Raw genomic sequence first — 12020 nt, 5'->3', positions numbered from 1 at the left:
TTTTTGTTGAGACAGTGTCACTCTGTTGCCCAGGCTGGAGTGCAGTGGCACCATCTCGGCTCACTGCAAGCTCCGCCTCCTGGCTTCACGCCATTCTCCTGCCTCAGCCTCCCGAGTAGCTGGGACTACAGGCGCCTGCCACCACGCCCGGCTAATGTTTTGTATTTTTAGTAGAAACGGGGTTTCACCGTGTTAGCCAGGATGGTCTCGATCTCCTGACCTCGTGATCTGCCCGCCTCGGCCTCCCAAAGTGCTGGGATTACAGGCGTGAGCCACCGCGCCCAGCCCATCTACCCTATTTCTATTGCTCTGTTTCACTTTATTGATATCACATTATTGCTATTACAATTGTCTTAGGTGTTTGCTTATTTTCTCTCTTCTACTGATCGATAATGCTCCGCAAAGACAGAGACCTGGTACATCCCCTTTAAATTCTGAGTTTCCCAGTGCCTGGAACAGGGCTTGATTTCTGACAGGTAGTGTAGTGGGTTTGATTCCTGCACAAAAATCTGCTTAACTGCAGGCCTAGACTATAACTCTAGGAGGGTGGAGACCCAGTCTCCCTCCCACCCACGGCGTCCCCAATACTAACATGGAACCTACCCTGAAGCCCAGTCAATACTCTTGAAATGAATGATGGGCTGAACAGATGCTAAAATCACAGAAAAGCATCATTTAATCTTGTAATTATCAATCCCAGTTGACACATGGGGGAAACAGGCTCAATGCGGGGCTGATTTGTCCCTCCTCAAGCAAACAAAACAAAACAAAACATGGCTGAGAAGTGGAGAAGTCAAAATTAAAACCCAGGAGGCTAAGATCCAGCCTTTAAAGCTGAGCTTAATTAATCCTAACCACAGGTGACAGAGCTATGCCGCCAGCCTCGTCTTACTTCACCCCAGATGTGCGGGTCATTTGTTAATTTTTTTATTTAAAAAAATTTTTAAAAATTATTATTGCTTTTTTGAGACGGAGTTTCACTCTCGTTGCCCAGGCTAGAGTGCAGTGGTATGATCTTGGCTCACTGCAGCCTCTGCCTCCAGGGGTCAAGTGATTCACCTGCCTCAGCCTCCCGAGTCACTGGGATTACAGGCGCGCACCACCATGCCTAATTTTTTTATTTTTAGTAGAGATGGAGTTTCACCATGTTAGCCAGCCTGGTCTCGAACTCCTGGCCTCAAGTAATCCACATACCTCGGCCTCCCAAAGTGCTAGCTCACTTCAGCCTCAACCTCCTGACCTTAAGGGATCCTCCCACTTCAGCCTCCTGAGTCAAGTTGTTGGGATTATAGGAATGAGCCACCACACCCAGCTACGTTTTTTTTAGATCTCCTTGTGTTACCCAGGCTGATCTGGAACTCCCAAGCTCAAGCAATCCTCCCATCTCAGCCTCCCAAAGTGCTGGGATTACAGTCCTGAGTTACCACACCCAGACAATTACTAGAAGAGTCAATGTTGTTACCACTCCCTAATTTCTGTATGTAATATCCTCCCAACCAGGATACCCTACCCCCTCCCCTCAAAGTTCCTCCACTGGGCCAATATCCTTTCATCTATTCGATTCACAATTTAAAGTCACCTCTTCAAGAGGAAGCCAGCACCCTCGTATCCAGGTGATGGCCCCTGTCACAGCAGCCTATAAACCTACTCACAGTACAGTACAGTTGACGTGGAATCATCAGTTGCAATAATGATCTGTGCACGCCTTTGCTTAGTATTTACCTTCCTGGGGTTTATAACACACCCATACGCATGTGGAGGACAATGATTCTCCCCTCCCAACATGGTCTAAGTGTCTGTGAAAGGTAATACTTTCCTCAGTTTGACTCCAGACTGGAACCTTGCCTGGCCAGAGCCAGGTCCTCAAAATGAACATTAATTGGAATATGAAGAAATAACAAAGAATGGGCAGGAGGCGGAAGGGCATCAGGACAAATAGCTAATGGCTGTGAGGCTTAATACCTAGGTCAATAGGTTCAGCAAACCACCACGGCATGAATTTACCTATGTAGCAAACCTGCACATCCCGCATGTGTATCCCAGAACTTAAATTAATGAAAAAAGAAAGAAAGAAGTAACAGAATGAGGGCCTGGCGCAGTGGCTCACGCCTGTAATCCCAGCACCTTGGGAGGCTGAGGCGGGTGGATCACCAGGTCAGAAGTTTAAGACCAGCCTGGCCAACATGGAGAAACCCCATCTCTATTAAAAATTAAAAAAATAAGCTGGGTGTGGCGGTGGGCGCCTGTAATCCCAGCTACTCGGGAGGCTGAGGCAGGAGAATTGCTTGAACCCGGGAGGTGGAGGTTGCAGTGAGCGGAGATCGCACCACAGCACTCCAGCCCGGGCGACAGTGCCAGACTCCATCTCAAAAAAAAAATAAATAAATAAATAAAAGAAAGGAAAGAAAGAAAGAACAGAATGAACAAGCCAAAAGCTTTTTAATGCAAATTTGAAAGCTAGTGGAGGGTTTGGGAAACCAGACAGGCCTGCAGAGATCAGGGCTATTTCAGGGCTGATTTGCAAGACACTGAACTTTACCCTGATTCTATAGTCGCCCCACCCTCTCCAAACACTCCTAAATACAGGCGAGCACTCTCTGAATGAAGTTTTCTTTCTCTCTTTTTCCAAATACCCAGCCTTCAAAGAGATGAATGGATTTCTTTGTGACACTCTATTTACTGTTTTAGAACCTTCACTCCCTAAACTCTTCATTCTTCCTGAAAATCTTTTATGGATCATCTCGGGGCTATAATCCCATTTTGTGGAGAGCAGGAAGTTTTTTAAAAGGTCCCGAATCACTTTTTAGCCGGGGGGCGAGGAGAAACCAAGGGAAGTTGGGAGAGAGAAATTCTTCCTTTCTTTTTTTTTTGAGACAGGGTCTCAACTGCCTCCCAAGCTAAAGTTTACTGGTACAATCAAGGCTCACTGCAGCTTCAACCCACTCCTGGGTTCAAACAGTCCTTCCACCTTTGACTGCCAAGTAGCTGGGACTACACCATGCGTCTGTAATTTTTTTATTTTTTGTAGAGACGGAGGCAGGGGGGAGGGAGGAGGGGGAGGCAGGAGGAGGGAGGGAGGGGCACTATGTTGCCCAGGCTGGTCTTAAACTCCTGGGCTCAAGTGATCCGCCTGCCTCGGCCTCCCAAAATGTTGGGATTACAGGCGTGAATCACCTGAGCTCACCTCAGCTTTAATACTGAATATTAAGCTCCTTGAGAAGTTGGATGTATCCATTTTGTCCACCAAGGCATCCTGATACTTAAAAGGATTCCATGTGTGTTTTCAATTCTGGGTTTAGAATGTCTTCATCTACATGAGGAAAACCACCTCCACTTCCTGTATTTGTCTCAAAAGTCACCTTTGATTTGGTGATTCCTCAGAAATTTAAATATCACTTCAGTTAAGTTTAGGGGGGGAAAAGTTAAATACAGAATTACAGAATGATCTACTGGGCGCGGTGGCCCATTCCTGTCATCCCAGCACTTTGAGAGGCTGTAGCGGGCGGATCACGAGGTCAGGAGTTCGAGACCAGCCTGGCCAACATGGTGAAACCCCGCCTGTACTAAAAATACAAAAAAAAAAAAAAAAAAAATTAGCAGGGTGTGGTGGCAGGCGCCTATAATCCCAGCTCCTCACTGCAGGAGAGTCGTTTGAGCCCAGGAGGCGGAGGTTGCAGTGAGCCAAGATCACACCATTGCACTCCAGCCTGGGAGTGAGACTCTATCCCACCCCCAGCAAAAAAAAAAAAAAAAAAGGAGGAATTGCAGAATGATCTAGCAATGTCACCCCTGGGTATATCCAAAAGAAGTGAAACAGGGTCTATTTTTTTTTTTTTTTTTTAACTTAGGGCTACCTCATCTCTCCAGTAAAAAGCAGGGTTTGGGCCAGCGTGGTTGCTCATGCCAGTAATTCCAACACTTTGGGAGGCCAAGGTGGGTGATCACCTGAGGTCAAGAGTTCAAGACCAGCCTGGCCAACATGGTGAAACCCTATCTCTACTAAAAATACAAAAATTAGCCGGGCATGGTGGCACGCGCCTGTAATTTCAGCTCTTCAGGAGGCTGAGGCAGGAGAATTGCTTGAACCTGGGAGGCGGAGGTTGCAGTGAGCCAAGATCACGCCACTGCACTCCAGCCTGGGTGACAGAGCAAGACTCTGTCTCCAAAAAAAGTTTGTTTTGGTACTATCACGGAGATCATAATTTTAAAAAATTTTATATATATATAATTTTTATATATAATTTATATATATATGTATACACACACAATTACAAATAAATAAATAAATAATAAAGTTTGACTTTTTCCCCAACTGACATTTGACTTCATATAATTCAGTTCCATTTAAATGACTTCAGAAGCTTCTAGGCTGTGGAAAGGGGCTCCCTCTCCTGGTTAAGATCTGCCAGCTCTTACAATTTCCTTTTCAGGTCTACAAACCACTCCGCCCTTGTGCAGCCGTCACAGCCCTCCCTGCTTATCTCAAGACAGACTCTAGGTTAACTGGTGAATAGAGCTTTACTGAGCTATGTGCAGAGAAAACACGGAAGATTACAGCACAAAAAGAAACAACGGAAGCCTGAATATCAGACGTCATTGTTCAGAAATTCTTCAGGTTTAATGCATTCTCTGGGGTCTCACAGACTGTCCTTTGGTCCTTTTCCACCTTTTTTTTTCCTTAAATATTCTCCTATCCAGCCTCTCTCATCTTGTAGCCCCATCCGTACCCTCCGTGATGGTAGGACCCATTATTTCCTGAGCAAGTCTGATCTACCTCTTCTGAAGATTCCAGATCTCAAACAACTGCCATCTCTGGATCTCAGTCCCTTTTGCATTGGAACAATCTTTCCACACCAGAGGGGATCCCTTTTTAGGTTACTATGCCCAACAGTTCTCACTTTATCTTCAATTCTCCATTCTAGGCTATGTTTTGGAAATTGTCTTTCATAGCTATAAGACAGAGAAAGGCTATGCAAAACTACATAACATGGCTACATAATATCAACATTTATTTATTTACTTTTTTTTTTTTAAACAGAGTCTCACTCTGTCACCCAGGCTGGAGTGCAATGGCACAATTTCAGCTCGATGCAACCTCCGCCTCCCGGGTTCAAGCGATTCTCCTGCCTCAGCCTCCTGAGTAGCTGGGACCATAGGCGCCCGCCACCATACCTGGCTAATTTTTTTATATTTTTAGTAGAGATGGGGTTTCGCCATGTAGGCTAGGCTGGTCTCGAACTGACCTCTGGTGATTCACCAGCCTTGGCCTCCCAAAGTGCTGCGATTACAGGCGTGAGCCACCGCACCCAGCCATGGAGAGGTACTTGCCATAAACAAGACCAAACCCATGTTAACACAGAGAAAGCGCCAAAAACCTCCAGAGAAAAGAACAGAGGGAAACAGGCCAGAACGGACCTTAGGGAGCTGCTAGTTCAAGATCTGCATAAAATAAGATGAGAAGTGGCTGCTGAATTTGATTCAGAGTCAATGCAATGCCCCTTCCTCCTGATTCAGTTTCGCTATGAGAAAATGCAGGCCCACATCTTTGTGGAGAATGCCAGCATCGCCTAGGCACGGAAGAATGTCAGTGGCAAGATTAGGGACGAGGATAACAAAAATATGTCAATCTTTGTCAACCCCACTGATACCCCCTGCAGAGAAAGCTGAAGTCGGAAAAGGCAAAGCAGATAAAGCTGATGGTGAAGAAGCGATGTGATTCCTCCCAGTCCAGTCTTGACAGCCAGAGACTCCCCTTTGACCCAGACCTGGTGACCAGTGACTCTAAGACGGCATCGAAACCTAGAAAGTGCATGGCTGCCTTTCTGCACGTCCTCCAAGACAACATGCCTGAGGCGGAGTCTGTAGGACAGATGGACAGGGGAAAGGGCTGGAGCCAGGAGACGTGTGCAGACAGGAACTTCCTGTCTACCACTTTCCCAGACAAACAAGTCTAGCAACATAACCTCCATCCTGGAATTGTTCCCCAAATTATTATGCCTGGATGGTCAGCCATCACCTAGACCAGCTCTGTGTGGTATTGGAGTCCTCAAGGTTACCATCTTGCAAGGGAAGCTTCTTTGGATCTGACATGCTGCAGAATCTGCTCCTGCAATTTCTGCAGTAATAATTGCTTGCTCTACATCTACGGAGATTTCTGCAGTAATAATTGCTTGATCTACGTCCACGGAGATTTCTGCAGTAATAATTGCTTGATCTACGTCTACGGAGATTTCTGCAGTAATAATTGCTTGCTCTACGTCCACGGAGATTTCTGCAGTAATAATTGCTTGATCTACGTCTACGGAGATTTCTGCAGTAATAATTGCTTGCTCTACGTCTACGGAGATTTCTGCAGTAATAATTGCTTGATCTACGTCTACGGAGATTTCTGCAGTAATAATTGCTTGATCTACGTCCAGAGATTTCTGCAGTAATAATTGCTTGATCTACGTCTACGGAATGGCTCAGGGCGTGTATCTTACTGTGAGCCCATGCATTGCCAGATCTCCATCTTGCCACTGATGGCATGATGAACGGTGCATGCCAGCACTGACTGGTTTGGACCAATTGCTAGATCTCCTTTGTAAATACCCAACATCCTGCTCTTCTTTGAACTGGGTTACCTTGGTGACTGTACCTATGGTGTGTCCTGAAGGCAGTGACCTTTCACCAATGTCCACCCAGGACACTCATGAGTGCCCTGTCAATCTCTAGCAGTCTCCTAGCTGCTTACCATGACGGGGCCTGCCTCTGCCTGACCACTCCCCTCACCCAGAGAAACCAGCCTGGTACAGGTACTTCAAAAATAGCAGGAAGGCTGGCTATGGTGGCTCATGCCTGTAATCCCAGCACTCTGGGAGGTCGGGGAGGGTGGATCACCTGAAGTCAGGAGTTCAGGACCAGCCTGGCCAACATGGTGAAACCCTGTCTCTACTTAAAAAATAAAATTTAAAAACATACAAAAAAAAAAAAATTAGCCAGCGATGTGGCATGAGCCTGTAATCCCAGCTACTTGGAAGCCTGAGGCAGGAGACTCGCTTGAATCTGGGGTACAGACGCTGCAGTGAGCCAAGATCCCGCCACTACACTCCAGCCTGGGCAACAGAGTGAGACTCCGTCTCAAAAAAATAAAATTTAAAAAGACCAGACTGGTCAACATAATGAGACCCCATCTCTATAAAAAAATAAAAGAGAGTGGTGTTATCTGTTATGTCAAAAAAAAAATTTTTTTTAAAAGAAAAAGCGGCCGGACATGGTGGCTCCCACCTGTAATCCCAATACTTTGGGAGGCCAAGGAAGGTGATCACCTGAGGTCAGGAGTTTGAGATCAGCCTAGGCAACATGGCAAAACCCTGTCTCTACAAAAAAAAAATACAAAAATTGTCTGGGTGCAGTGGCTCACACCTGTAATCCCAGCGCTTTGGGAAGCCAAGGCGGGCAGATCATTTGAGGTCTGGCCATTCCTGGCCAACATGGCAAAACCCCGTCTCTACTAAATGTACAAAAATTAGGCGGGCGTAGTGGCGGGCGCCTGTAATCCCAGCTACTTGAGAGGCTGAGACAGGAGAATTGCTTGTACCAGGGAGGTGGAGGTTGCAGTGAGCCGAGATTGCGCCATTGCACTCCAGCCTGCGCAACAGAGCAAGACTCAGTCTCAAAAAACATAACACAAACAAACAAAAATATTAGCCAGGCATGGTGGCTGGCATCTGTGATCTCAGCCACTCAGGAGGCTGAGGTGAGAGGATCACTTGACCCCAGGAGGCAGAGGCTGCAGTGAGCCAAGACTGCACCATTACACTACAACCTGGGCAACAGAGTGAGACCCTGTCTCCAAAAAAGAAAAGAAAAGAAAAGAAAAGAAAAGAAAGAAAGAAAGAAAGAAAGAAAGAAAGAAAGAAAGAAAGAAAGAAAGAAATAAAGAAAGAGAAAGAAAGAAAGGGAAAGAAAGAAAGAAAGAAAGAAAGAAAGAAAGAAAGAAAGAAAGAAAGGAAAGAAAGAAAGAAAGAGAAGACTCCTTTTCTAATGATAGGGTGGAATGGCACAGGGCGTGTATCTTACTGTGAGCCATGCATTGCCAGATCTCCATCTTGCCACTGATGGCACGATGAACGGTGCATGCCAGCACTGACTGGTTTGGACCAATTGCTAGATCTCCTTTGTAAATACTGAACATCCTGCTCTTCTTTGAACTGGGTTACCTTGGTGACTGTACCTATGGTGTGTCCTGAAGGCAGTGACCTTTCACCAATGTCCACCCAGGGCACTCATGAGGAGAATCCGGTGGTCTGGAGATGGAAGTTTGGAGAGGATTAAGGAGGGCTGCTGCAGAAGGCAAGGGCAGGTGCGAGGCCCCTTTAACAAGATGGAGTTCTAACAAGGAATTCAACCCCCAAAGACAGAGAGAGGAATGTCCTAGGAGTCACAGAAGACCTGACTTCCCATTCTCACTGATACCTGACACCCAGGGAGCTACTGCTTTTCTTTTTTCTTTTTTTTCGAGATAGGGTCTTGCTCTGTCACCCAGGCTGGAATGCAGTGGTGCAATCTTGGCTCACTGCAACCTTTGCCTCTCGGGTTCAAGCAATTTTCCCGCCTCAGCTTCCTACATAGCTGGGATTACAGGCATGCACCAACATGCCTAGCTACATAGTTGCCCATAGCCTGGGCAACAAAAAAACAAAAAAAGAAACCCTGTTTGTCCTTTCATTTCAATGTTTAATTTATGGAAAACTGGAAAATACCCCTTTAAATTTAGTCAACATGTTTGCACACAGAATTTTTTTTGCAAGATTAGTTTTTACAAACCTTCCACAACTTGTTCAAACCGTGAGCTTATTCTTATCTAATTTAAAAATCACATAACCCTCTCAACTAGGTGAAAATTTACATTCTCCTGCCTTTTAAAAATATTTTACCAAAAACATGTTTCACTCTTCTCACACACTTTCCATGTAAAACTATTTTTTCAGTAGTTTCAATCATATGTTATAATGGTAACTAGCAACTTTTACTTTTGGTGGCTTAAATTTCCTTTCACGAACCCTTTCACGACTTTCCCAGACCATCTACAACATGCTTTGACTTTCTGACTTGTCCTTAACATCCCCTTTTTGAACAAACCAGTTATTTTACTTTAGAACAACAATTTACCATACAAGATGCTTTCTTATAGACCAAGGAGTCTAACATGTGCATGAGTCAGTGGCTCACACGAAAGCTGCCATGGCGCAATGAAGGTGAAGGCCAGCGTGCTATCCGGCTGAGGTGGGATCCCGTGGCCTCTTCAGTCCACTGAAGGTGCACCATCTCACCTGCTGTGCTGGGTAGGCGGAGCAGAACCACCTGTGGTTTTTGTTACTTAAAAAAAAAATCTCTTTTCTTTATAACCTTTGCATAGATAGAGTGCATGGCTAATTCCACATGTTCCCAGGCCTTATCTAGAATCTAATGCTCCCAAGTAGGTAAACTGAACAATTTTCAAAAGCCTAAGAAGCAGTTGATGACCTTAAAGCATCGAACAAACCTAATATCTGACCTGCCTAATTTAGACTAAATGTCTTCATTTTTCCCAATAATCTTTAAAACTTTTTATTTCCCAAAGATTACTAAAGTTATGTGAACTAAAAGGCATTAGTTTTTATTGTTCTTTCAAAATATTTGATTTAGGTGTTTATTTATTTGAGATTACTGGCTTTAGGGTGGAGTCCTTGGACAAAAAGGACCAGGAAAGCATGCAGTTTCTAGGGCCCAATATAATAAGTGGGCACAGCAGAAAGCAAAACAGGTCTCCAAAAATTAAGGGTCCCATTTTTACACCAGATCCTGAATCCCAAAAAGAACAGAGCCTTAGATTTCTGAAGGGGAATCTATCCATTTCTAATTCCTGTGGTTCCATGAGGAAAACAGGTTTTTTTCCAAAATGGCATCTCTGGTGCCTCCTGTTTTTCCCAAGGAGTCCCAGGCTGTTAGAATTTGAATATACACATTGCCGGGCACGGTGGCTCATACCTGTAATCCCAGCACTTTGGGAGGCTGAGGCGGGTGGATCACCCAAGGTCAGGAGTTCAAGACCAGCCTGGCCTACATGGCGAGACCCTGTCTCTACTAAAAATACAAAAATTAGCTGGGCATGGTGGCAGGTGCCTGTAATTCCAACTACTCGGGAGGCTGAGGCAGGAGAGTCACTTGAACCCAGGAGGTGGAGGCTGCGGTAAGCCGAGATCGTGCCATTGGACTCCAGCCTGGGTGACAAGAGTGAAACTCCGTCTCAAAAAAAAAAAAAGAATTTGAATATACACACACGTATATATATTTTATATACTTTTTTATTTTATATATATTATGTATATTTTATTATATATATTTTATTTTATATATATCATATATATTTTATTATATAAATATTTATATTTTTTAAATGAAAACCACAATTTTGTTTTTGGGTGCCACTTGTTTTTGCTTAGATTCACACTATTTCTTTAGTGCTAGTTAGCAGATACAGAAATGATCTTGCCAGGATGCACAAAATATGGAACGCTTCATGAATTTGCATGTCATCCTTGTGCAGGGGCCATGCTAATCTTCTCTGTATCATTCCAATTTTAGTATATGTGCTGCTGAAGCGAGAACTACACTTTTATTTTATTTTATTTATTTTATTTTATTTTATTTTAATTTAATTTAATTTATTTTTTTTGAGACGGAGTCTCGCTCTGTCACCCAGGCCAGAGCGCAGTGGTGAAATCTTGGCTCACTGCAAGCTCCGCCTCCCGGGTTCAAGCAATTTTCCCGCCTTCCTGAATAGCTGGGATTACAGGCGTGCACCAACATGCCCAGCTAATTTTTTTTTTTTAGTAGAGATAGAGTTATGCCATGTTGCCCAGGCTTGTCTTGAATTCCTGACCTCAAGTGATCCGCCTGCCTCAGCCTCCCCAAGTACTGGGATTACAGGCATGAGCCACGACGCCAGGCCAAATATCCACTTTTAATGTACCTGAGTTTTAACTATAGCTCTTGTTTTAAAAAGTCCTTTTAAATCTTTTATTACCCAACCTTGGCTAGGCCAAACAGCTAGTATTTCTGTGTTCTATAAGAAACAGAGGGAAGAGAATCAACACATGGTAAAGGTGACACCAGAAAGTACTCGCTGAGTAAGCCGGGAATGGAACCCTGAACCTGGCCTGCCGTTGTGAAAAGAGAAAGCAGGGCCACATGGTATTAGGAGGTTAAGCTTCCAAGGACATGATTGACCAGTTTGCTGGGCCGTCTTGAACAGGGGGCTTATGCGGCCCTAGGCACGCATTTTATCTGAAGGTACCCCTCTTCGTGACAGAATACAGAAAGACACAAAGCATACCAGATTTATTACAGCTTCCTAAGACCAACCTCAGAATTCTTTTTAGCACACCAGATTTATTACAGCTTCCTAAGACCAGCCTCAGAATTCTTTTTTGTATTAATGAAAGCATTACAGAGGAGATAAACAGTGATTTTTACTGTTCGTGTAACCAGTTTGCACAGAGAGGCCACGTCTAATTGGTAAGAAATACTTTACCTTTTGCCAGCATGCCAGGCTTCTAGGTTCCCTTTACCCAGGTGGCCCTAGTGACTCTGCTTGCCACACTATAGTCCTGAGGGCCAAGCCTGCGGCATCATAAAGGAAATTCTTTTTCTGTTTTATGGAACCTTAAGCAAAAGCCTCTTAGTTTTGCAAGTGTGGCCCAAGGGGTTGCGTGGGGTAAGCCAATTAACATTTTTTCATTATGGCGCCAAAGCAAAATACGTGACAAAACACAGACACTGGCCACTGTGCTTAGCACCCAATATTGAACTCGCAAGGCTCAAACTTGACCCCAGCTGGGCCCTGTCATCTTTAACCCATTTTTAACCAAGGGGGACTTTACTGAGGGGAGGGCCTCTAACCCAATCCCATACTTTACTCAGGTAAAATGGACCCCATTACGTATCCAAAGTCAGCCAACTGGCACTGCAGTCTGCTTCCTTTGGATCAGGATAGT

The 12020-nt window shown here is 44.7% G+C and overlaps 1 non-coding gene across 1 annotated transcript; it reads right to left on the bottom strand.

The window, feature by feature from the left end:
* Window positions 1–10525: 10525 nt before the first annotated feature.
* LOC115931668 (U6 spliceosomal RNA) lies at window positions 10526–10632 on the bottom strand. Its single transcript, XR_004068116.1, has one exon. It is a non-coding gene; the product is annotated as a U6 spliceosomal RNA (small nuclear RNA).
* Window positions 10633–12020: the final 1388 nt, after the last annotated feature.

The sequence above is a fragment of the Gorilla gorilla genome, chromosome 20 (genome assembly GCF_029281585.2).
Source record: "Gorilla gorilla gorilla isolate KB3781 chromosome 20, NHGRI_mGorGor1-v2.1_pri, whole genome shotgun sequence".
NCBI classification, from domain to species: Eukaryota; Metazoa; Chordata; class Mammalia; order Primates; family Hominidae; genus Gorilla; species Gorilla gorilla.
Note: the sequence above shows the minus strand (reverse complement) of the source record. Positions and strands in the feature narration are given on the sequence as shown.